The sequence below is a fragment of the Cibotium barometz genome, chromosome 55 (assembly GCF_041138505.1).
Source record: "Cibotium barometz isolate CiBa-2024 chromosome 55, ASM4113850v1, whole genome shotgun sequence".
Classification (NCBI taxonomy): Eukaryota; Viridiplantae; Streptophyta; class Polypodiopsida; order Cyatheales; family Cibotiaceae; genus Cibotium; species Cibotium barometz.
In genome coordinates, this window is record NC_141100.1 from 19,208,757 (window position 1) to 19,231,175 (window position 22,419).

The window sequence follows — 22,419 nt, forward strand, 5'->3', positions numbered from 1 at the left end:
GGGCCTTAATCTTTTCCACATTGCCCTCTCCTTTACACATCTCTTGCATCCACACTTGAATCCCCATGCCTCGCACGCCTCCTCCCTCTCCCTCAAGGGGATGAATGTCTCGAAATAGGGCAGTGTTATCTCCTCCCCCGACACCATATCCCTCGCTGCGTGAATGAACACAGCTTCTCCCACATCTAACCGGCTTGCATTCGAGAGGCAAGAATGATTTATGAAAGAAGGGAGAAGCCATAAGCCACATTCAGGTTCTTCACCCCATTGCTCGGACTTAATGCGGTCCTTATCTCCAAGAAACATAAACTTTCTTTGCACTCCAAAGTTCTGTTTCACTTTCTCAAGCACCCAATCTACATTCACCTCCATATCCATTCTAGCAAAACTTCCGTCTTCAGAGTCGACAGAAAACTCAGTTTTACTGAAGAGCTCAATGGAAGGCACCTCCAAAGAAATCGACGAGCTTGAACCTCCACAAAGGCTCCTAAGCTGTTGGACTAGCCTCTTGGAAGTCTTTGCGGCTTCTGTTACCTTCTTGGCCACTTTCTTCAAAGCCTTTGAGCTCACCTTCTTGCTATGAGGACACTCATCTGTACCTAAGTTCACACTAAACCTTGCAAGGGCATTGCTTACAAGCAGCAGCTCCCCAGCTTTCACATTTGATTTGACAAACAAACCCCTTCCATGGTAGTCATTGGACTTCCTTATCTCCACAGGGCCAACAAAATCATTACACTTGGGGGCATCATGAGTCTTGCAGCCGCCCAAAAGAAAAGCCGTTATATCAGCTCCTTTTACTGCCCCCTTGGCGCCACCATGAGTGCAGAACCATTTGCTATTTTCAAGCGCAGACGCAAGTTGCAGGTTCTCAGGCTCTTTCTTCAAAGCAGATGAAAGGCACAGACAAGCTTCTGTGTAAGAGCCCATCAGATGCAAAGCTCGGCCCTTGCGGTACATGCTCTTCACATGCCCAGGGTCAATCTTTAATGCCTCCTCACTGTCACCAAGCGCCTTGTCATACGCCCCAAGCTTCATCCATGCCTCGCAACGATTGGAATAAGCTAGCATAAGGGAGTGAGACACCTCACCTCCCATCCCCAAAAGCTCAGGTCCCATAAACCTTCCCATCTCGATGCACTTGGAGTAGAAAGAGACAGCTCCTTCCCAATCTTTTGAAGAGAAGCATCTGTTGCCCTCACTTCTTAAGTGGGTAAGCTGTGAAAGTGTTGCAGCGCCATTCCCTTTGATGGTGTCCACATTTACAAGGTCTGAGGGATGAAGCACCTGCAGAAACGGTATCCCACGCGTGCTGCATTTCAGAAGAGGCTCCTTGATGGCTACCTTCGATCCCTTTGGAAAGAGCTCCTGAGCTTCCTTGCAAGACACACAATGGCTATGCTTCACACAAACCCTGGCAACATGGCCCATTTCGTCCCGCAGGCAGGTCATAATCTTATTGCCATAGACCGGAAAGGCATCTGCGTCGAGAACACCATAAAGGGCCCTTCTGTGGAAACGCTGGCCAAGCTCCAAGTCTGGGAGCTTCAGGATGGGACGGAGCTTCTCAAGCGAAAGAGGGCATTCCACAGAGGAAACCCTACAGTCTCTGTCCACCTTTTCGGCATGCCGGAGACCTCTTTCATGGACCTCCAGTACTTCAATACTGTTAAAACACAAAGGCACAAGGTCATCTGCTTCGTCAAGGCTACTGTCATCCTCGTAGTCATCTCTCCCAACATCATCCTGGCTATGGTGGCATGCTGCTGTATTGGCTAACAACTCTCCTGTGCTAATGCCAAACATTTCTGGCAGCCCCATATCCATGTTGACCAGAGCAGCAGTGACTAGTAACTAAGGAAGAAAGGACTTACAAAATAAGCGGGTTTGAGTAGCAGGGGAGAATCGAGGATTCGAGGCCCGCCGTCACACGCGGCAATATTACTCCAAGTAGCGGGTCGAGAACCCGCCAGAATTTCCCGCTCGAATTCTAACGGCTTATATATGGATGATGGGGGAATGAGTCATGACCCTCCACACCATATCACACGCGGAGGCATGTGGGCCGTCTGATGCACACATGTAAATTGGGTAAACTTTGTAAATTTGGGGATAAAAGAAAATTTTGGTGGTGATTCAGGATTTGGCTGCCAAAACGGGTGCATCAGAATTGTTATGCTCATCATGCTTCATCATCCTCTCTCACGGATTAGAAGAGGGGCTGGCCGCCGTGAACTGATTCATCAGGACATTCTGCTGTAGGGTCTTTGTTATTCCTCCTTCCTTTAACTGGCGCTGGCTGGCCGTTCATGATTTGATTTAGTTCAGTTTGTTTCAGGGTGTTTTCCCTCTTTTGCTGAAGGTTTCATCAGGTCTTAGTGTCTTCCCATGGACCTTCCACATGGGACCTTGTAACCATATTCTTTTCTAATATATTCCACCGTTTTAACTATATAAAAAAAAATTTTGGTGCGTTAGAAAAATTGCGTCATCCACCCCTCCTGCGTCTTGATCCCACAATCTCTCCCTACCAAGCCATGTGCTCTAACCACTACACCCACATGCAACTGCTGAAATTTGAGAGAGAAAAGGCAAGCGAAATTGTATATTCGGGGCAATTTCAAAAATCCGACGGCACGAACAGCTAGCCCACAATCTCCCCCCCCTCAATTTTAGTCTCCACCATTGATTTTATTTCAACATGCCCGTGTGATATAGTGTAGAGAGGGATGTCCACACGATACTCGCACGGCTTGCCAAAAACATTTTTCCCGACCAAAGTGCAAAAAGTGCCGTTTGAAAGCTTTCCTGGTTTTAGATTCAAATTTGTTGGTAAAATGCATTATAATTTTTAATATTTTACCAATTTTGTTCAAGGCAAGGTTGAAAGCCAGCCTAGCCTTTGCAAATTTAACCCCGATTTTTTGGCGACCACTTACCCATCACCCCAGCTCTCCCTCTCTTATGGGATGGTGAATTTGGGATTAACAATCCTGCTTCAAAGACGGGGCCATCATTTTATAAAAACTATTCTCAAGTTCCCACAAGAAACTGATTTCAGGAAAGGAATCCCGTAGGCCCCAATCTTGATTGCCCTAACCTCTCATGATAACAGGAATCAAACCCTTGCCACAAAGATGACAAGCCATTGGTTTAACTAACACGCCCGCATGCATTTTTGTAAGGACAAGGGTACTAAGTGCAAGGCCAAGGAGAGGCTACCAAGTAAGGGTTCCTAAAAAGGTAGGGCTAGGGCATGGCCAAGGGCTCTAGAAAAGGAGATGGTTGGGTGAAGATATGGTAGCCAAAGTCCTTCTGTTCCTCACAGTCGTATTAGAGCGCAAGTTCGGTTTCTCTCTTATGCTTTGAGAGTTCGCGGGAGGGGTGCAAGAGCAAAATGAGGAGGTGGTGCTGCCAAATAGCTTCGCCAGAGCATTTGCGCGCAAAGTCAACAGTGCACCAATGGTCGAAAATCACTATAGCACCTTGCACGAGCATCTTCTTTTTGCAGCACGCTACTCATGCGCCATAGCCAACCCCTACAAGCTCAATTTCATACTCCATGGTTGGTCGTCTCTTTGTGAATTGTGGCCCAAGTGTTTTTATTTTAAGGGGGCAATCCCACACGAGCTCCTACCTCACATAGGAGTTTCTACCAAGCATATAACGAAAAGGAAGAACTTTACCTCGCATGCATGCCTTAGAGCAAGGAAGCTCTATCATCACATTAGCAAATACTCAAGAAGGTTTGCAGTCTTAACATTTAATGTTCTCCTTTTTGTATGCTCTCTAACAAATTTGCACAGCGTAATAGCTGCAAGGCAAGTTAACAATGCACAATACTCAGTCCTCAACGAGACCATGAACAAATCTTATGAAGGTCTAGAGCAATCTTTGGCAAGCATAAGCACGTTTTTTTATCAACGACCAACTTTGTTTTCAAGAATTTAGTCAACCCGAATTTGAAGCACGGTAATAGCTGCAAGGCAAGTTAACAATGCACAATACTCAGTCCTCAACGAGACCATGAACAAATCTTATGAAGGTCTAGAGCCATCTTTGGCAAGCATAAGCACGTTTTTTGATCAACGACCAACTTTGTTTTCAAGAATTTAGTCAACCTGAATTTGAAGCACAGCTGAGTTTTGATTTTTTGAGCACAGCTTTAGTTTATCAAATAGCCAAGGGCTTTTCCATTTTTAGGTTGAAAAATTTCCCTTGCCTACTTTATATCTTACACAACTAGTCTTTAAGAGCTTGTTCATGGAGCATGCTTATGTAAAATACTTCAAACATGTAATAACATGTTTGAAGTAGTCTTGCCTACTTTATATCTTACACAACTAGTCTTTAAGAGCTTGTTCATGGAGCATGCTTATGTAAAATACTTCAAACATGTAATAACATGTTTGAAAAATTTCCCTTGCCTACTTTATATCTTACACAACTAGTCTTTAAGAGCTTGTTCATGGAGCATGCTTATGTAAAATACTTCAAACATGTAATAACATGATATTCTTGATGAACACGAGTTCGATTTTGATAATCATCCATAAATGGACCGGATGTGGCTATCCAAGACGTGTGAACAGAAGACACCGACGTGTGAACAGAAGACACCGATGTGTTAAACAACGATCACGATTTTGTTGACATATCAGATTTCAAAGCGCCTGCAAAATAGATTGAAGTCAATCTACCCACGATGAGCTCCAATTCATCGGCCCTCATGGAAGCCGTTAACAAGTTCATGCTGCAATTAGGAACCAATCGCTCCACAAATATAATAGTTCCCACGTGTGGAGCACTAACAGCAGCAAGTAATGAAATCCTAAAGCTTCATCATGGATGAAGGATTCAAAGCCGCCGGTCTTAGAGGTGAAGATCAAGAACAGAATAAAGATGCGGCGACACATTCGTGCTTAAATGGACAAATGTTAATCATCTCCAGGCGAAACCAGATGCCGCACGTCCTACAAAGACCAATCTAGCTTTCGAAGGCAAGGCCTACAAGTGGTGGATGTCTATTCCACCTACATAAAAATCTAAGACTTGGGGGTAATTTAAGCATGTTTTCATAAAGAATTTTTACCCAGTAATGAAGCAGAGAAGAATTGGAATGCATGGGACACCTCCATAAATCTTCTTTGACCAATCATATCTCCGAATATAGAGAGATCATCCTTAAGTTGGATGAGTTAGATGAATTCCACAACGTTAGAGATTTTCTTCTAGCCTACATCCTGATATCAAGGCTACAATTACTCATTTGCATCCAAAGACGTTAGAGATGTTATTTCCAACGACTTAGTATATGACGCAAGGTTTACACGGTGAATCTGATTTCCTTGATGGACAAATCAGACATCATATACATATAGGAGGGCTAGAGGTTTCAAGGGTCCAAAATTGTCCTTTGCTAAGGAGTGCATAGCCAGATTTTAAGAAGAGCAAAGATCGAACGATTGTTAGAATCCCCATAGTTAAATAACATCATTCATGTTTGGATATAATCTTTTTGGAATGATAAACGATTATTGTTTCACACTAAAAGTGTTCAATTTTACCTTTGTAGAGTAGGAGCCTTTAGAAGCTCTCAACAAAACTTTTAAGCACCACCCAGAACTTTGAATAGTTGGTTTACTCAGCATGCACTACATTAGAGAGCAAGAAATCTTTTTCTCAATGTTATTTCCTCAACAATCAATGGATAGGGAAGTTTGAAGCCAGCATTGGTGTCTACCCTTGCCATCCCTTAGTGACCCATCCTTCACAATGCATCAGTGACATTCATGATTCAAAATATTGGGAATGACATCCAAAATGCGATGAAATGTGCACATGAATTGCATCTTGCAACCATCGCCATTTTCATGCCTTCACACTTGTTTATGTTTTTGCTCGATTTCGATGATGTGCATCACACATTGACTAGTGAATTGTGGAGGGTTGAGGGGCACTAATCTCCATTCTTACATATGCATGGGAGTCAAAGGTTATCAAACACAAGGGTGACACCATGAAGTGCATGGTGATGGTTGAGAAGGCAGCAGCAGTTTGCTACCAAATAGTCGTGCAACAACTCTCCACCAACTTTTCCTATAAACGTTGGAAACTCACAGAGGGCAAATAGGAAGCTTTGGATTCTAATATGATCAAGGCAGATCAATTGGAGCTTCATATTTGCATGCAAGGGGACAACTATTGGGACATCTTAGTAAATGCTAATTGGAGCTTGGCAAAGCCTTGACAACACTTGGTCCTCAAGTTTAAATTGAGAGGTGACTACAATTTTCTCAAAGATGGGACCTCTATGCGCAAGACAAGGAGCCCTCCTTTTTGGTAGGGAAATCAACTTCCCTCGATCCATATCTCTAAAGCATCCCCCTGCTTTACAATCTCTGCTAAGTTTAATAAAAGAATTCCATTCATAACCTTTGTTTTGAGTATAAAATGTCATAATATGTATGCAATATAAATGGGTTCATGTTGGCTAGGATGTGTTAGCATGTTTGTTGTGACAAGCAATCTTTTTTTTACGTATGGTATCATGAAGGTTTTCAAAAGTCATACAAAAGTGATTGGTTAGTCATTGTAAGTCGTTTTTAAGTCCTTGGGTCTTGAAGTTCATTACTCTAGAAGCCTTGCTCCATCTCCATCTTATGAATCATTTACATTTATCATGCAAATAATTCACATCCACCCCGCATGATGCGCTTCTTGCACAATTGGTAAAAACTACCTCCGCCACTTGGTGCAAAAGCTCCTTCCTATGTTTGAGGGGGGTCAATCCACATGCAAGCCATCACACATCTTCATGCCAACATCTCCCAAGAAATCATCAGCTACATGGAGACATGCATGCTTGAGTTCTCCATCAATCTTGAGGAAGAAGAGGGATTATTGGTGCCTATCGATTTCCTCAAGTACACATTATGAGAAGACAAGAGAACTTGCTTCAAATTGCAAAGGATAATAAAGGGTTTAATGAGAGAGAGAGAGAGAGAGAGAGAGAGAGAGAGAGAGAGAGAGAGAGAGAGAGAGAGAGAGAGGGAGAGAGAGAGAGAGAGAGAGGGAGAGGGAGAGAGAGACTAAAATAAGGCAAATAAAGACGATTTGAATGCAAAGAGTTGAGAAAAATGAGAGAGAAGGGTATAACCTTCCATTTGTGGGGCAATAAGGTTGAATAGGGTTATTAGACTCTTACTACTTTGAAGTCTGCTGATTGTGTAACTCTATGTCTTGCAAGAAAAATGTGAGACGAGCTACTATTGATAGCTGAGGGTTAGTCGCACTCTACCACCACAGCATAGAACTACCAAGCAGTAGAGTGCTTTAGGTTGGAGTGCAAAGCACAAACAGGTCGTGCAACTGCGAATCCAAACGGATGGCTCTTGGGCTACAAAACTAGATATGCATCAAGACCAAGGCTTTGTGACATGGCTTTTCTTGAAGTGGTTCCTGCTTGAGAGGCACACACACTCTTTCTAGCTCACTCAATCACTTGAGAGGCACACACTCTTTCTAGCTCACTCAATCACTTGTAGACTCACACACACTAATGATTTGCTTAGCAATACCAAAATAGGACACATATGCTTGCTTTATAAACATGAGAGCAAGAATCATAAGATTCCAAGGCATAGGATCTCCTAAAACATAGAATCGTATATTTAGGAAATTCTATGTTTTATGAAATCCTTTGTTTTTTAAAATAATATATTTAATAAAAATAGACACTTATATAAATTATTTATTTACAGATTTAGGTATGGCTTCTTCTTCGCATCTAGCTGGTGGCATTCGCACGGTTGAGGACTTCATGGCCAATGGACTCTCTTACGACGACGTGCTCGCGGCCTACCACACGCAGTCCCCCTCCAGGACGATCGTCATTCAGTTGGTTCACGAACGCCATGAACATCTCCACCGACTCGAAGGTCGAGCGTGCCTTGCAGGCTCGAGAGGAGTTTTACCAGAGCCAGGAGCACCGGCTTGGGCGCTTTACGCATTCACAACTACAGTCACTTGGTAGTTCACCTTATGGTGGCACTCCCTATGGCGAAACCCCTTTTGTCCAGAGCCTCGCGCCAACCGCCCCTCCATCGACTGTACCCTCACAGCGAACCTCTCTGTTACCCTTGCAGCGGCCCACTCCTTACCCCTCGCAGTTTCCTACGTCCACCCCTTCGACTCAGCCGTCTCCCAACAGGCGTAGGTGTTTCTCGGGTGGCTTAGGCAGAGCGTTGGGGAGTGGACAAGGCTCGCGTAGGAGGTGCGGCTCTCGTAGGGGGAGTGGCTCTTGTTGCTTCGGTGGGGGAGGGGGGGCATGGACTCCCCACCAGTTTCACCACTTCCGGCCTCACCACCACTTCCGTTCCCGGTCGAGGACGAGGATCATGATCGTTCTCAGCCACATGTACATGGGTTTTAGTACAGAGTTCACTGAGGAGGAAAGCTAGACCTCGGGACCCAGGCTGGCAAGGCATTCAGGACCCACCTGAATAGTCTGATACATTTGACGTATCAAAACTACTTTATCAAGTAGATAGATCAAGATTCCAGCGACCTCGACTACATCGACGTATCCCTCAACATCTGCTGTCCGAATCCTCCAGGGCACAGGTACTCGCGCCAATGGGTGGAAGAGCACGTCAAGATCTTCTTGAAGAACAAAAAATCAAGTACTCGGCGGACAGCAAGCAAAGTCGACGACCCCGACCATAACTATCGCTCCGGGAAAGTCCACGATATAGAGTGAGAGACGGCCATGACAGAGAAGAAGAACGATGTGGCAACAGGCCAAAGAGCACACTCCCAGTAGAGGGATGCGAGGGTGCCCATGCACTACGGGTCGGGAGAAAAATTTGCAATGAAAGATAAATACGTGAGTGTTTTAGGGCTTTCTCTACCGTCAATTAGGTATCACTCTTTGTAAAAGTGTACTTACCCTTTGTCTTCCACTACCAGTACAATATCACCATGGAGCAACCGAGTCGAGAGGCGGTGAGGTACCGAGATGGCAACACCGAGTACAAGACCTAGCAGTGGTTGCGTGACAACATCCACATCTGCATGGACGAATGCAATTAGGACTCTGCAGCTTGTAAGTAATAACGTTTTAGGGTTTTAATATTTTTTTTAATAGTTAAAACAGAGGAATATATTAAAAAAAGGTGAGGTTACAAGTCCCCATGAGGAAGGTCCATGGGGAGACCGTGAGAACTGTTAAACCCTGTAGATATTGGGATTAACTTTGAAACTTTAAAATCATGTGCAGCAAACGACTGAAAAAGTAGACATAATCAAAACTTGATGAGCAGTTCCATGAATCAAAACTTGATGAACAGCCTGATGAAATCGGCTGAGGCAAACAAGACCCAAATGTAGCTTGACAGAGGAGCTGAGCGATCATCTTGTAAGAACATGGTTGGACCACGTGACCAGTAGCCTGAGTCCAGGAGGGTTTAAAGGACCCTTCGGAAACCTTCCGATGCCTAGATGTGATAAGCAGAGTGCTGAAGCCTTCTTTGACATTCGAAATCCAATCCTTGTAGCATGGTTTCCTTCTTTTTGCAGAGCGAGGAGCTGTGAAACTTCTTCCATTTCCTCCATGGCAGGTCCTGCCAACGATCCACCTCCATAGGTACACCAGTTGGTTGAAGCTGATGGATTAGCTTACGGACACTGTCAAGAAAGAGATAAAAATGGTGATTAGTTTTAATTTAATAAAGAGCTTCATTCCGTTGATTCCATACATGCCATAGAAGCAGCATTCTGACAGACTGCCACGTTAAGGGGTCCAGGGTGTGACATTCTCCTAGGAGGACTTCTTTCCAACTGAGAGGGGAGTTCCTAATCTTCATGAAAGCCTTGTTCAGAAAACTCAAGAATTGCCTAGTGTCTGGGCAAGAGAAAAATAGATGTGGGACAGTTTCTAGCATGGTTTTGCAACGGGGACAAAGACCATTTCCATGACCAAGCTTCATAGCCTTCTCGAGGGTCTAGGTTGCTTTGTGGTTGACCAGCCAGGCCAAAATGGCATGTTTTCTTTCTTGAGCGAAGGCCCAGATTAACTTGAAGCGGAAGGCCCATTGATGTTTGTTCTAGGACAAGGCCCATCTATTGTTGAGCTTGAGAACCAGGTTTCCTGCATGAAACACGTTAGGCAGCTTGACTAGATTACTAGAATACCCCCACAGAAGGGCTTTAGAAAAGGTCTTGCAGTCACATATAAGCCCCGGAGGAATGGAAACCTTCAGAGCATTACATCTTTGAATTACAAGCTCAACTCCACCCCATGGCAAGATGAACTTATTACTGATTTGCTCACTGTTTAACATGCCAGATGAGTCACATAGGTCACCCCACACCTTTATACCAGCTTTGAAACAAGAGAGGCTGATCTGAACCTGTTCATTGTAAATCGGAATCACAAGATGCCCAAACCAGACTGAATCCGAAGCATAAGCATACCGCCCTCTCTTGGTATATGTTTGAAAGCAGAAGAGCTTCTTATAGTTCATCCATGACTCCCACATCCGCAGCATAGCTTGCTGCCTATTGGAGAGAGATATGCCTTTGAGAACAGAGCTTCATTGAGAGAGAACCCCTTCCAAGTCCTTTTTCCTTTGAGCCAAAATTTTCCAACATCCCTTTTGAGCAGGTCTGCCCATACATCATTTGACAAGATAGCTCTTTGAACCCATTTAGCTGCAAGCTTCTCAGCCAGCAAACCAATATTGATTATGCCAAGACCCCCCTGCTCTTTATCCAAGCAACATACCTGAAAAGCAACTTTGCTGATCCTCTTTCTGTCAAGTGACCCCCCCCAAAGATAATTACCCATGATAGAGTTAAGGGATTGGAGTTGGGTCTCGGAGGGCCTCCAACAGGCCAGAAAGTATACAACTGAGGGGATGATGAAGTGGTTGAGGACAAAGGCTCGAGAAGCCACCCCGGTGTTAATGTGACTCCATTTCTTGACCTGATTCTTAAGTTTATTAAGCACATAGTCCCATCTCTGTTTAGCAGAGGTGTTAAAACCCATGGGGATGCCAAGTAGCCTGAACACTACACCTTCAGGGATAGCCTTACAACCTGCGGACAGAATAGTTGAAGGGGGCACTCCTTCGAACACTCTGAAGCTGGTCTTGGAGTGGTTTATTTGAGAACCACTGGCTAGACAGAAGGTATCAAGGCAGGCCATGAAGTGGGCTGCAGTCTGCACTTCATTACGAAGAAGAACATTAGTGTCATCAGCAAAGAGTTGAAGACATAAGGGATCTGCCCTATTTGGAACCGAAATACCCTTGATGTTATTGTTAGCTAATTCCTTGTTAACAAGCCACCCCAGGGCATCCGCAACAATAGCAAAGAGAAGGGGGGAGAGAGGACAACCTTGTCTTATAGATTTCGTAAGAGGAAAGGCTTCAGTGAGAGACCCATTAACTGCCACCTTAGATGAAGCATTCCCCAATAAGGTTTGAACATACTTTATGAATTTCCTATTGAGGCCAATATCTTGAAGGGATTGGAAGAGGAAGGACCAATCAGTTCTATCATAGGCTTTATCAAAATCTATTTTGAGAAAGATGTAATTCTGGCTAGAGTTTTCAGCATGTTCAATACCCTCCCATAGGCTAATGATAGCATCTAGAATATACCTTCCCCTAATGAAACCCTTTTGCTCCTTGAGGATCCACTCATCCATATAGGGGTTGATTCTATTAGTCAGGATATGCGCAAAAACTTTGTAGAGAGAAGAGAGACATGTTATGGGTCTCCAGTTTCCAAGGTCTTCTTTCTTATCTTTTTTGTGAATCAATTTAATAACCCCCATATTAGTCCTTTCAGCCAGACCCCCCTTCTTCATGGCTTCTTTCCAGATGTTTAGGATGTGAGGGGTAAGCTCGTCTTTAAATGCAAGAAAGAATTCATTTGGGATCCCATCCTCACCCGGAGATTTTCCCTTTTTGAGGTGAGAGATAGCCTCCTTGACCTCCTTTTCAGAGAAGGGGGAGTCTAGCTTGAAAGCTAAAGAGGGGTTGACAACCTTTTTCCTTATGAGAGCAATCTTGGCCCTTGCTGCAGTAACTTCCGGAGAGGGAGGTAGGGCTGTGGAGAACAAGTCAAAAAAGTGATCCTTGACAAGTTTTCAACATCATCTGCTGAATGCCCATTGGGTTTCTTGACCATAGGAATGAGCTCCCTAACTTTTTTCCTTTTGAGGAGAGCAAACATCTTAGGGTGAGGCGTGTCAATTTTCCCAGCCCAAACCTCTCTGTACCACAGCCTTGTGGCCTTGACTGCCAACAACTCCTCAAGTCTGAGTTGATTCTTTAGCTCGATCAAAGAGTGGTCTAATACCCCATTTTTAGATAGATAGATGTCCTGGATCTGGTTCCTGATCTGAACTCTACGATTCAGACGGATCGCAGAAACTTTCAGCTTATACTCCCTGCAGATAGCATGAACCTTATTGACCAGACACTCCCATCCCTTGGAGGGGGAGGAGAATTGTGATATGCAGCGGAAGTCTTTGTATTGGTTGATCCTGTCACACAATATGCTCACAACGTCTTCTGTATCCTGAGTTTCGTGAGTTTAGCAATCCATTTCATTTACTTCAAACTTTAAAGAGATGAGAGAGAGATATGAACACTGTACACCAGATTGGGTCCCGAATTACCTACTGAAGGGCCCCCTATCCCGATAACGAGATAGTATTTTGCTTTATTACTTTAGAGAGAATGACTTTGGACTGTAGATAAGCCAAACGCAAGATCTCGGAGGATCGGAGTATGGCTGATCTGTACACTGCTGTAGAAACACCTCAATGACTTGATCTTGAGCCTATGCACTCCTCCCAAGGGCATGAGGAAGGGCTGCACACCTGAGGCTCAAAGAAGAAGAAGGTGGACTGTTCTACACACTGTTAGAATGCTGAAAACACATATGAATGCTGAGTTACCTTCACCAGATGACTGCTGAATGTGTTGATGATGCAGAGAATGCTGGATACTGATGCAAACAACTGTTTCAATGCTGGAAACTGTTGTAAACTGTTGCTTCAGGGCTGGCTTCTGCTGTGGACAGAAACGCAGGTCTGAGGAGGATGCTGTGGACTGAAACGCAGCAGCACAACAGGTGATTTCAGGGCTGCTACTGTGGCTGGAGCAAAACGCAGCACTTCTGTATTTGCTGGATCAGAAAACGTAGGTAAAACAGGCTGCAACTGCTGGATTCAGGCGTTGAACTGAGATGAAGAGGATGTTGAATCTATGGCATGAATGATGCTGAATCTATGGCATGAATGATGCTGAATTCAGGCTGATTAGAGGCTGAGGACAAACACCTAGGGCTGGACTGAAGCTATGGTTCTCAAGGGCTGGAGAAGAAAGCTTATGGGCACTAGGGGGGATTAGTCTTATGCTGAGAGCAAGAGAGAGAGGAGAGCTCTTAGCACAATGAAGACTGAATGAGCAAAAGAGGCTCTAGGCAAGCCTATTTATACTAACTGGAGGTTGGTCATTTAATAAACTTAATATTTATAAATGCCCAATAATGCAAATAATGATAAATAAATACTAATAAATATGGAAAAAATACCAGATAAATCCCAGTAAATTCCCTAAGGCTTTGGGGATGTTCTAAATGATGCACAGGCATATGTATGCATGTTATGCAAGATGCAGAGTGCTTTCTGATGCAAACCCTAAGGCTTCTACTGACTCTACATGCATGAATGATTCTCTCCAAGTGGGTTAAGGGACTTGACTGACTGACTGACCCACTAAGGCTGAGGAATGACCTACGTAGCTCGTGCCTGACTTATCCTGGACTGAGGATGTACAATGGGGTCACGGCATACGACAAATATCATCCTACTGGGTTCTACAACTGTACAACTGCTGCACTTCTGATGATGAGCCATCTTGTCACCATGCACTTAGTGCAGAGTGCATGTGACAAGAATTGACTGAAGACTTCAGTGATGAAAACTTTAATCTTCTGTTGGATACACGGGAGACGGAAGAGGGAGGGGTCGAGATGGGGCCATCCAGCCCTTCCTTTGGCCTGACCTAAAGATAGCTTACAAATCAAAGGGAGGTGATCAGAGATGGTTAGGGAGGACTCAGCACTACACTTGACTTTTAAGAACATATCAATCAGGCTGCCCGAGGCATAAAGTCTGTCCAATCTGGTTGCTCTGTGATAGAAACCTTTTTGATTATTAGACCATGAGAATCCTGTTTTCATTGAAAGGTCTGAAAGATCCTTATGCACCTTCAGAAGTCCCATTTAACCTTTTCATGACCACTAATGGTTCTACCCAGAAATCTACTTCTGTCACCCTGAGCCTCAACCATGTTAAAGTCACCAACAAGCAAGATGGGTCCCACAACCTGCATGATAGAATGCCAGGTTGCAGCTCTCATGCTGGCCAAACAGGGGGCATAAACAGAAACCAAGGTGAAGTTGAGAGGGTTGCCCAGCCTAACCGATGTCCAAACCGCTGTCCAACAGTGGTTATCATCAGACCAAGCATCTAAGATTGAGTGCTCCCACTTCATGTGAATGCCAATTGCTGCCCCCCCTTTCCCTGAGTGATGATTGGTAAAAAACCATAGAGCATTCCTAGAGATTCTTTGAAGGTTCATATGCAGCTGAGGACCCCCAATTTTGAGTTCTTGCAGACTGAGAAGGTCAAAATCAAAAGCTAAGTCCCTAATCCACCTATCGATGGCCACTGCCCTTTCCGGGTTCGTGAGCCCCTTACAATTAAAGGAGAGCAGGTTAATAGAATTCATTTTTTACTGGTTTTGGATGGTTTCCCCGCGGACATGGAGGTTCTTAGGGCTTCCTGACTTTTTTCCTTTTTCCTCTTCATTTTTGAACCCAAAAGAAGGGGAGAGAAGTCACCCTCTGGGTGCTGTTTCATAGGTGAGAGGAACATCCTCTTCATCATAGCAGCATCCTCTTCTTCTAGTTGAGCTTTGAATACTTCATCCATTCGTTGAGTTTTGTCAATGAATTCCTCATCTGAGTCCATAGGGGAGTCAAGATCTTGACTGAATAGCACTCGGTCCTTGTGAGGGACCCTTCCCGGGGAGGGTTGTTCGACACCTATAAGGGCTGAATAAAGAGCCTCCTTGACATGAAATTGCATGCCTAGACCATCTTGAACCTCTGCTAAGAGGGGGGGAAATCTGTTGGCAGGGATATGCCAATTAGCTTTAGTGTTTTTGAACTTTGACACATATTTTTTCTGGGGCAGCACAAAGGCCTCCTCTTTGGCTGGGGTTTTATCACTAACAACTGGTTGATGGAGATTAGGGCAGTCCCTAATCATATGCCCTTGCTTATTACAGTTAAAACAGGCGTTCGGAAAGTTCTTATAGGTTAGCACTTGTTCATAAATAATCTGGCCCTCTCTGTTTTTCAAGGGGACTTTCTCTTTTAGGGGTTTAGCGGTGTCTACTTCAATGAGCATTTGATGAGCCCATTGAGGATTGACAACTTGAAAGGGCTTTTGCCTTAGAACCTTACCTACAGAGCCACCAATCCTTTTGGCCCATATGGAATACTTAGCAGGCATATCTGTAAACTCCACCCAAACAGGGATTTTGGTGGGTTTGGGGCCTTTGGGATCGAAAGAATCATACCATCTGCTGAAGACAGAAAGGGGGTGTTTTTAATTATCCACTGGGGAAAATTGATTACAGAGGTAGCACTTACCGGGTCTTCAAAGTGGAACATATAGTAAGCATTTGGAAGATGCTGAACAGAAGCAACTTTAATCCCCTTCTGTTCCCAGTTGGACTTAATCCAGAATTTCAGAGTATCAACCGAGGGTCTCGTCCCATGACAGAGCCCTATCAATGAGTGGGATGACAGGTGGTCCTGCCATGCAGCCAACTCGTCGTCGTCACATATGACAGCACCATCAACATCCACATCAAAATCACCAGTTCTCTCTTCAAAAGTCAGGTTCTGCGAGACAGATTAATCAGAGGGTTCTCAACAGACCTGGGGGGGAGAGATGAGTGAACATGACCTGAGAATGCCCGGGCGCCTTTCGGATGACGGACAGCTTCAGCGAACGAGATCGGGTGACCAGTGGAGGCAGGTCCGAGATGCGCCCAAGGGGGGCCATCAAGAGGAACCCCCTGGGCTCCTTCAGTTTCACGCAGGCCTCCAGAGCCGTTCTCATGACGGAGGAGAGGAGCAGACGTCTTGGATGTGGAGTGCGAACCACCGTGAGGCCTCATTGGCGCTTGATGAAGAACCAGGGACGAAGGACCAGCACCATCACGTATGGCGTGAGGGGTCGTAGAAGATCCAGAGAGAACGATGTCTTGGAGAGACATCACAGCACAGGGTTCCCCCCTCTTGGGGGGAGGGGGTAGAGCGATGAGCAGCTCAGTAGGTAAGGCGGAGAGGGTAGGCGAAGCAGGGAACACGGTTGCTCTGCATGCAGCGGGGGGGGCGCCTAAGCGACACCTGGTCTCGAAGAGGACCTGTCTCGTGGCGCTCATGCAATGGTCTTTACAGTCAACATGCTGGCTATGCTGATGACGGACGCCCCTAAGCTTGATTGTTGCTCAGGCACATTCAAATGATATTGGCTGCAAGAAGCCTCTCTCCATTCAAAAATGGTTTTAATATTTTAATTGTAATATGAATTTTAAAACTTTTTGGTGTCTTGCAGAGTCAAGGCATGCCTCAATACGCTCTGGACGAGGACGAGGACATGGACACCCAGAGCAACTAGCGTGGAGCATCCCCTTTATACCTTTTTTCTTTGCCCCACCCGTCCGATCGGACATTTTGTACTTTGTCGCACTCACAGGACATTTGTAATGTTCATGTAAATATTGACATTAATTAAAAATGTTTTCAGCTTATTTTTGTGTCCAATAATTTGTGCATTAAAATGCTTGTTTTTAATTAATTGTACATTAAAAACAATTTAAGATGACCATTTGAATGGATCCAGCCATGGGCCCATCCAAATGGTCATCTCAAATTTTTTTAATAAAATGGCGTACACAGTAATGAGCGCGGCAATACTTGCGATAACAGACGCGATAATAGCAGCAGTAATAAATATTTATATTGTCGTGAATATTATTGCACATATTGCCATTGCCGCGGATATTGCCGCATATCCGCAAATTTAAACTCCTAAGAAATCCTTTGTATTGGGGGGGCTATAAACGCGGTAAAGGCCCCCCACTTTTATAGTGGGATAGGAGCCTACGGTGGCTATGAGCCATTGCATGGGGGCTCTCTTTATGGCAAGGAGATGGCAAAGCCTATAAATAGATAGGGGTTTGTTGGGAGGAGCATTCAGTTGTCACCTTCATGCAAGTACCTCATAGTGGTATCAAAGTAGCCATTTCTAGAAACCAAGGGTCATGAGAATCATGCAAAAAAGGAGCGGGAGAGAGTGATTTTTGGCAAGTTTGAGTGGTGGCGATGCACCATAGGAAAGGGTTCTACAACAGAGAGATGTTGTCATGACAAGCTGCACCAAAAGATGCACTGCTGGTGCCAAATAGGTGCACAAAGCGTTCCTCTGCAACTCTCGTTTCATGCCTGACCATCAAAATGGCCTCTGCAGACCAGCACAAGCATACCTCTTCTCTCTCATGCTGCCAACTTATCCTCCATAGCCACACTCTATTGCGTTCAGAAGAGCCTACCCTATATTTGGGTTTTGGCCATATTATTTGGGCAAGGGAGACTTTCCCACATAGGATAAGGCCCATAGCTTAAGAAGATTGACAACATCAGAGTTTTCATCAAGGGATTGATGTTGTTAGATGATTTTAAAGGCATGAGTGATAGGTTCTCTTCACTCTCTCACTGTTGTAGTGCTCTTCCATAGTGTTGAGATATCAAGCTCAACACATGGTATGCCTCAATGATTTCTCACCCACATTCATCACTAGCACAAGGTGGTGCATACGGGAATCTTTGCCAGTAGTACTACTGCTAGACTTCGACAACATGGTCTACCTATCAAGAGTGATGGTCACTTATCTTGCCAGCTTACTAACTAGAGGTTACGGGTCAAAGCATGAATAGGTGGTACACTAGCTACCTGTTTTTTAAATTGGCAGCTACCACTTGGTAGCAAGCTTCTAGCTATCAAATTTGGTAGCTAGTGATACAAGTGGTAGGTAGTCACAAATTTAGTTCAAGCTATCAAGTAATAAAATTAGAGTTTGTATGATATGCTACTACCTAACCACAAAAACCTGATATCAATCTGTCCCATACATAGGTAGTAAGTCCACCTATTCATGCTTCTACCCTTATACATTGACCATTGTACATACTTCTTATTATGTTATATTTCCCTCTTATCTTCTGTAGACCTTATTATCTTTTGGAGTAGTGAAAAAGAAGAAGCAGCTTCGTGCCTCCATCTCCATTGTGTGCTCCCTTGGTTATATGTGTGTGTGCTTGCAAGAGCTCAAGTTCTATCCTTCTCTATCTCTTTACATGGTAACCAAATGTGGTTGTGGCTACGGAGCTATGAGTGGCAAGCAGAAGCAGTAAAAGAAGTGGTTGAGGGGAAGGGTTTCTCCATTCTCCTCCCTTGGCTGTTGGTACTACACTCACCCCCAGGATTTTTGAGAAATTTTGGTAACGATCTCCAATTTTGGTGATTTTTGTGGGAGATTGTGCAGCCAAATTTGCATTACGGGTGCATTTCAGTCTATATTGTTGAGTTAGAGTGTGTTTGCATGGAAGAATGCACATGTTTGGGTTTCTACAAATCTCGCATTTTGGTGTAGCAAGAAGCTTGGTTGGTGTTACAACTTTCATAGCTACAATATAGTAGTGTGAAGTGTTACATTGGATGTATGTATGCACAGCATAGTCACAGCTGTGACGAATACATGCTATTTTTATTCCGCTGCAAATTTTATGTAGATTTTAGATTTTTTGCAAACATGTCTAACAATGATGGATTGGATGCTATTGTCAATGAGAAGCCAGATAAGAATAACTTCCATGCTTGGAAGTTTAGAATGAACAATTTCTTTATGGTAAAGGTTATTGTGAGTACATTGAAGGTGATCATAAAAATGCACTAGTGTTGCCGAAGGAGAATCCTACTCAGCAGGTCAAGACGTTCAAGGATTGAACCTAGGGAGCACAAAAGGTCGTCTATCAATGTGGAGAATACCATAATTGGGCATATATAGGATACCGATTCCCCCAAAGAGGCATTGAAGAACTTGGTTGCATTAGATGTAACCAATGACAAAGCAAGGAAGTTGCAGTTAAAGACACACTTTAATATAATGAAGAAGTTTGGTTTGTTAGTTAATGATTATTTTTCTAAAGATAAAGGACATTTGTAAATCCTTTGCATCTATTGGTGTTATGTTTGAGGATGATGACAATGTGGAAGCATGCTTGTGTGGTCTAGGGCTAGCGTACAAGCAATTTAAGACCTCTATTCACTATCTATAAGTAACTCTGAGTAGGTCTTCTACAACAACAACAATAGAGGTAGAGGTAGAGGATGTGGTGCAGGCCAAGGCCGTGGCCGTTGGTCGTGGTTGCAGAAATCAGCATATGTTTGATAATTCGAGGTAAAACATAGGTAATAGAGGAAACTTAGAAGGTAGGGAGAGTCAAAGAGATTGAGGAAATGTTTGTAAAAACAATGTGCTGAGTAATGGTAGGCGATGTTGGACATGTGGTAGTCCCCAAAGGAGGCAACAAAACAACTTTGCAGGTACTGGTAGAGGTATGGATGAGCCTGAGAGATTGTCTGTTATGTAACATGTGGTGAATATTATGTCTGCAAATGTATCAAGATGTGGTGAATATTATGTCTGCAAATGTATCAAGATGTGGTGATAATGTATCGTATGTGGATGCATTATCAAGATGCATCAAATCAAATGACCAATCATGGTGAATGGTTTTGTAATATACAAACCTCGAAAAGTGCTGGTTATGAGTGATGAAACTAGGGATGAGACACGCGTCCTAATGTGCATACAGGGAATGTGCCATTTTCTTTGACAGAGGGCAAAGTAATGTATTTGGGTGTTGTACTTCATGTGCCTAACATTACAAACAACTTGGTGTTTGTTGGGCAAAATAGTTAAACAAGGTTTGTAGGTTAGGTTCAAATCTGATATCCTACATCTACCACAGATGAAAGCTGCCATGTTTGCACAAGGGTCAGGAGTTGTTGTAGATATTGATATTTGGCATAAGCGTATTGGCATGCAAATGTGCAAAAACTAAAGACTATATAGAGTCAAGATCTTGTGACAAGTTTGCCAGTGTTTAAGATGGCTGAAATGCATAAGATTTGTGAGGTGTGTCAATTTGGAAAGCACGCAAAGGCATCATTTCCTCATGACAAGCATGTAAGCAAGAATGTATTGGAGATAGTGCATTGTGATGTATGCAAAAATTGCATATGTGGGTGGATGCAGGTTTTATGTTACCTTCATTGATGACCATACAAGGAAGGTATGAGTGTATTTCATGAAGGAGAAGAGTGAGGTGTTTACTTAATTTCAAAATTTTATTTTAAGGTTATGGTTGAAAAGCAAACAAGAAAGTACATACAATGCCTAAGTTCAGATGGAGGAGGGAGTACTTCTCTAATGAGTCTAGCAATTTCTTGAGAAAGCATGGAATTCATAGGTAGTTTTCACGTAAGTATACTCCGCAACAAAATGGTGTTGCTGAGAGGAAAAATAGGCACATTGCAAAAGTTGCAAAAGTGATAAATGAGAAGAATATGCCTCATTGTTATTGGGATGAGAGTCTCTCTATGGCTTTCTACATTATGAGCAGGACTGGTGCTACTGTACACAATATGACACCTGAGTAGAAGTTTCTAGCAGGAAACCTAATTTGAAAAACCTTAAAGTGTTTGGATGTATTGCTTATGTACATGTGCTGGATCGGATAAGTTGCAAACAAAGCCTTGGACCCAAAGGCTTGAAAATGTGTGTTATTGGGTATTCTCTTGAGTAGGAAGGGTACAAATGTTACAACCCTATGACAAGACAAGTAAGTGTGAGAAGGGATGTTGTTTTTGATGAGCCGAAGAGGTGGTATGCTAGTTTAAATGATGGTTTTGGGGTTGATGTAAAGGATAATGTGGCTACAAAAATTACAAGTGTGCAGTCATTTGAGTGGATCGCAAGGGTCACTTGTTGCAAGTAGTTTTAAAAACCCATGGAGTGGTAGGTTACGTGAAAGAGTAAGTCTTGAAAGCTCTTCAAATGTATCAAGGAAAGGTAAGGAGAAGGTTGGTGATGCCCCAAGGATGCCAAATTTTAGTGCAGGTCATGATGATGGTGATTTGAGAGGCTTGGAGCAAAGTCTTGAAGAGGAGCTTAGTATAGCATATGTGATGACTCCGAATGTAAGAGGGATGCAAGCTAAAAATAGGGCACCTTCCAATGATCCTTGACATGTAGATCTGGGAGAGTGAGGAATCATGTGTAAAGGTTGACTTATGATAGTTATGTGGCTCGCCATTATGTGTTCATGGCAAAGACTGTACAGGATGTAGATGTTGAGAAGATAGAGAAGGAGAAGAAGAGAAAGACAATATGCAAAAATTTCAACCCCAAAGTGTGTAGCATACACACACTAGATGATGTGTACATTGTGTTTTTTATGTGCCGGCTTTGTGTTGTATATATATGCACATGTCTACTACATCAAGTATTACACTTTCTTAACATATATTATGTGTATATATATTGTCGTGAGTATATATGTTTTGAAAAGGGTGGCATCCCAAACCATCTCTCATCACAATGTGACTTTGTAAAATTCACTGACTCTTCTAAGATTTTCTCTATAATGTTTCTTGAGTTTATGATATTTGTAGGTTAGTTTATAGTAATGCAATTGAGAATTGACCAAAAGTTCAAGTTTATGAACAGATTTTTTATGAAGAGATATTAGCGGGCTACACAACGCCTCGGAGAATTCACCTATAAAAATCTTAGTGTATCACGTGAGTTCAAATGAAGGGGTATTTCTGAAGGTACAGGAACGGAACGGAATGGAAATGAAATGACAATACAAGTGCAAAACAATGATAACCAAGAGTACTTACATGTAGACCAAGAGAGCTTGATGTTGATTGATTGTCTAAGACTAGAAAGTACAATGCCTTTATAGGATAGGCACACACACTCTAAGTGTCACATGTATATGGGATAAATCCCAATATGCCACATGGCACTTACACAAAGACTAGACATAAAACTCACTTTAGACACACTAGAACACTCACTTTGACTTCATGTTCTAACACCCCCCGATGAAGGCAAGGTGAGAGACTACTGGAATGAGCCAAGAACAGAACATGGCAATGACGGACTACCAACCTCCAAGTTAGAACTA